At 46.1% G+C, this 5,000-nt stretch overlaps 1 protein-coding gene across 1 annotated transcript in view; it reads right to left on the bottom strand.

Annotated features, from left to right (window-relative positions):
* Positions 1-5,000, bottom strand: part of LOC134455297 (uncharacterized) — a 17,086-nt gene that overhangs the window by 12,062 nt on the left and 24 nt on the right. Inside the window, exon 1 of the mRNA XM_063206318.1 lies at positions 4,905-5,000. This exon is cut by the window's right edge and continues 24 nt beyond it. The gene's annotated coding sequence lies outside the window, so the exon portion shown is untranslated. The remainder of the gene's footprint in view (positions 1-4,904) is intronic.

The raw sequence follows: 5,000 nt of genomic DNA, 5'->3' as shown, positions 1-5,000 counted from the left end.
GTCTTAAGCCTGCTTAGACTGATTGTGGTTTTCAGTTACCAAAAAAACCCAGAAAGGGATGCAAAATCTTTGCAAAAAATGAGAAAAAGCCGCAAAATCTTTGCAAAAAATGAGAAAATGCCGCCACAAAATCAGGCATTTTGACCGCAAAAATCACAAAATCCCAGTGCAAAATCCTGGAGGGACTGATTATAGTAATTATCTACACACACACACCAAACAACTCTCTTAAGAAACACACACACACACTATCTCTCTCTCTCTCTTCTCTGTCTGTCTCTCAGTCTCTCTTTCTCACTCTCTCTCTGTCTGTCTCTCAGTCTCTCTCTCTCTCTCTCTCTCTCTCTCTCTCTCTCTCTCTCTCTCTCTCTAGGAGAGTGATAACAGACGGGGCCAGAAAACATCTCTGGTAGACCAATCACCCCCCTCAGAGGAGTAATCACACACACACGCAGACACACGCACACATGTGTGCACCCACACACACACACACAGACACACACACACACACACACACACACACACACACACACACACACACGCACGCACGCACACACACAGATACATGCACACACACAAACAAAGGCTAGATAGACACAAAACACTCACACTAACACATGTGCAAACATAAATACACACACACACCAACATACAAACATGAAACTGCTCTTACAGTCAAAAAACATTTTTTGATTTGTTCTTATTGTCGACTAACTAGCCTGGTGCACCTTCCATGCACACGCAAACACACACACAGAATTACACACACAGACGCACACACACACACACACACACACACACACACACACACACACACACACACACACACACACACACACACACACACACACACACACACACACACACACACACACCGAGTTTAGCAGGAGGGGAAGAATACTGTAAAGTATACGGCTGTTATAGTTTGAAAAGAAGAAGCAAACACCCCCTCACATACGCTTCACAGCCAGCACAGACAACTGCACTGTCCAACTAGCCAACCGTGGTGCTACTTGTAATGGAAGTCATCACCCCCTAAGGCTTCACAGCACCAGTGTAACCCAGTGTAACCCAGGTCATCCTGACTATTTACTGTACTGATGCCTGAACTGGCCCAGACCCGGGGTGGGGGTGTAAATAATGATCGATATCTATCGATCCTACGGTCGACGATCGAATCTTATCATATCACATATCGTGGGGCATTCTTGAGTATCGAAAATAATCAAATCGCTGGCCCCGGCCCAATGCCTTGGCTACATAGCAGTGGAAACGTAACTGTGGAAAAATCTAGTCGAATCATATCATATTGTGAGGCATTCTTAAGTATAGAAAATAATCAAATTGCTGTCTTAAGAAATCAATATCAAATCGCATTGTCATGGAGGCTGTGATTTACACCCCTAACCCGGGGTAGACTTACTCTAGACTTAGTCTAAGCCTAAGGCATGTTGTGCGTTGGATTTGTAGGTGTATGTGTGTGTCTATGTCTACTCTATTTAACTCTGTGAAAATGTTGGTATTTGCTCCTATTGTTGTGTATATTTCCTGTGCACTTTGTATCTGCAAGTGTTAAATTGCTTTCTTTTTTTGTCTTTTTTGGCTTTATTTCTGATAGGACAGTGTGAGAGGTGAGTATGTCCTCAAAGTTATACTTTGCTTAAGATCAGCGGTTCCCAAACTTTTCCCTCTGCGCACCCCCTTGTACATTTCAGTGTGGCTCGCGCACCCCCTAGGCATTTTGGGCAGTCCTCATTTTCCAATATAATTGTTTTTTTTTCTGTCTCCATTACAATGGAACTTGTTGCATGACAAGTCTAGGAGATATAAATTACACTTCAGATGGACCCTTCCAGCATACAATTCACCAAACAATTAAAAACTATGTAGTGTTCATTAATGCTGTATAAAAACACACATATCCATTGCCCAATTCCGCTTGCGCACCCCCTTGTAGCAGGCCGCGCACCCCCAGGGGTGCACGCACCACAGTTTGGGAAACCCTGCTTTAGATGGAGTGTCTGCCAAATGTAAATGTAATGTAATGTAATGCAATGTCATGTCATGTAATACTGCAAAGTCCACATTTACAGCTCTCAAATCTCCACAAACTCAGGTATGGGGGGGCGCATGTACACACTTTTAAGGGACTTCAGTTCAGTTTACGTAATTGGTACCCGTCGGTAAACTGGTTTTTCAGTTTGAAGAGAGATGTGTGTCCTTACATACCGGTATACTGTAAGCTACAAGACACATCACATGTCTGCGTCTAGCTAAGGTAGCAGTGTATCTGTAGGGGGGGGGGGGGGGCATTAACATGCAGCCCCTTAGCGCAGAGCCTCTGTTGTCACCTTATTGTCTCCAGGGCAGTCATTGTTAAGCGGTTCGGGTGTCGGACTTGTAGCCCAAAGGTTGCCAATTCGACTCCCAACCAGCCAGGTTGGTGGGGGGAGTGATTAACCAGTGCTCTCCCCCATCCTCCTCCATGACTGAGGTACCCTGAGCATGGTACTGTCCCGACGCACTGTTCCCTAGGGGCGTCATTGAGGGCTGCCCCCTTGCACGGGTGAGGAATAAATGCAATTTCGTTGTGTGCAGTGTGCAGTGTTCACTTGTGTGCTGTGGAGTGCTGTGTCACAATGACAATGGGAGTTGGAGTTTCCCAAGGGGCTTTCACTTTCACTAATGCACGCCGTACGTACCATCTGAGGCACACTGCAATACGGTAGTCATTGAAAGGTTAATCACCATAGTACTTCTCTACTACGACATAGTATGTAAGTAATGCGCTACGACTCGGTCATTGCCACTCTGGAAACAACAAATTTATAACGCCGTGTTTTAACAAGTTAAATGGTTACTTAAGACTCTCTGCATTGTCAGAGCAATGTTGTTATGATGTAGTTGAGTGTTTTCAGCAGAGAGTAAATAGGTTTGTCGACGAACCATTCTGCAGTAAGAGGCTACAATGTGGGCCAGATAGGAGAATGATTCATGTGTATGACGATATCCCTAAGGTATAGACATCTGTGAGCTCCAACACACACACACACATTCACACACACACACACACACACACACACACACACACACACACACACACACACACACACACAGATCCATGACATCCAATGAACAATGTTCAGAGTGAGCACATACAGACACACAAATACATGCAGATGAGTGAGATATCAGATATGAGAGCATTGAACGAGGGATGTACAGAATTTAAAGGAGACATCATGTCAGATTCCCCCTTCACCCTCTCTCTGTCTTTCCACCTCCATCTCTACATCCCTCGCTCTCTGTCTCTCGCCACATTAGGGGTGTACATAATAATGTATATGTATAGATGTATCAGCCCTATGGCAGACGATCGTATCGTATCATGGGTCATTCTTAAGTATCGAAAATAATCTAATTGCTGGCCCCTGCCCAATGCCCTAGTTCCATAACATAATTGAAGTGGGAAAGTAACTGGAAATATTTCAATCGAATCGTATCGTTTCGTGGGGCATTCTTAAATATAAAAAATAGTTGAATCAGTGCCTTAAGAAATCTATATAGAATTGTATGGTCATGGAGGCTGTGATTTACACCCCTACTCCACATCTCCTGCCCTCTCACTCCACACCCATCTCTGTTCTTCCTCCTATAAGTCACCCAAAGGAAGTGACATGTGAGAAACAGGAAGTATGCCTTTTGCTGACCGCTCTGCTGACCGCTCTGCTTTGCTGACCACAAGTGCCACCCACTACAGTACCGTGTCTCTTGGCTCTCGGTACTCTGCATCACACACACGCAAACGCACACACACACACACACACACACACACACACACACACACACACACACACACACACACACACACACACACAGAGAGAGAGAGAGAGAGAGCGAGAGATTCTTCCAAAGCAGTGAGTTGTAATATGGCATGGAAATGATGACCAAAAGACAATTGACACTCTGAGCGGACTGAGCGGATCCCCATCTCTGGGGCTGGGGGTCACTGTGTGCGCAACGCCTGTGTGTCTAGATCAGCTGGTCGCTCCTCATCTGTCCAGCAATGGACACACACACACACACACATACACACACACACACACACACACACACACACACACACACACACACTCACAAACTCTCTCTCTCTCTCTCTCTCTCTCTCTCTCTCTCTCTCTCTCTCTCTCTCTCTCACACACACACACACACACACACACACACACACACACACACACACACACACACACACACACACACCTAGCAAGTGGACAAAGCAAGGTTGACCAGAGAACAGTGAAGCGCGTGCATGATGTATCAGTTGGAGGAGGTAGCTAACCCATAGCCTACAAGTCACATATTCTTGCACATATTTAGCTGCACACACACACACAGGTGGAATACACCATTGCAGTTTGTGACCTAATTTCTGAACCGTAAAAACCATCAATCAAACAAAATGTTGAGACAAAGCACCCCCGGTTACTTTATAGCCAACATACACCCACGACCGCTATCGTTAGTAACGACAGTTCTGTTCATCAACCCCCAATGCGCGCGGAGGCTACACTTCCCCTCCTCCCCATCTCGGGACCCAGCTCCGAAAATTTCAGCACCAGCACGAGGGCTAGCGGATCCTCCTCGGGACAAGGAACCGAACCAACGACAGAGCTTGCTTGCACCCGAGCTCCGGAGAAAACACAAAACCCTGGCGATATAGGCTACAATTATACGGCGCTTCCAAGACAACGGAAATGAAATGATGGATAATAACCTCTACAGCGCTCCAGCACGCACGGTGCTATAATAGCATAGGCTACCCAATACAGCCTTAGGCAAAGGCTGCGACTCAATCACACACACACAGACACACTCACACACATAAACACACATAGGCTTCTCACCCTGAATCCCGTTCACTGCATGACTCCGGTGTTCTCGGTGATGCTGCGAGCCTGTCGCCAGTCTGATCTCTGATGCTACTGTATCATCGCCGACAC

This window comes from Engraulis encrasicolus, chromosome 9, assembly GCF_034702125.1.
Source record: "Engraulis encrasicolus isolate BLACKSEA-1 chromosome 9, IST_EnEncr_1.0, whole genome shotgun sequence".
NCBI classification, from domain to species: domain Eukaryota; kingdom Metazoa; phylum Chordata; class Actinopteri; order Clupeiformes; family Engraulidae; genus Engraulis; species Engraulis encrasicolus.
The sequence above is the reverse complement of the archived record's forward strand: the minus strand, read 5'-3'. Positions and strand labels throughout refer to the sequence as shown.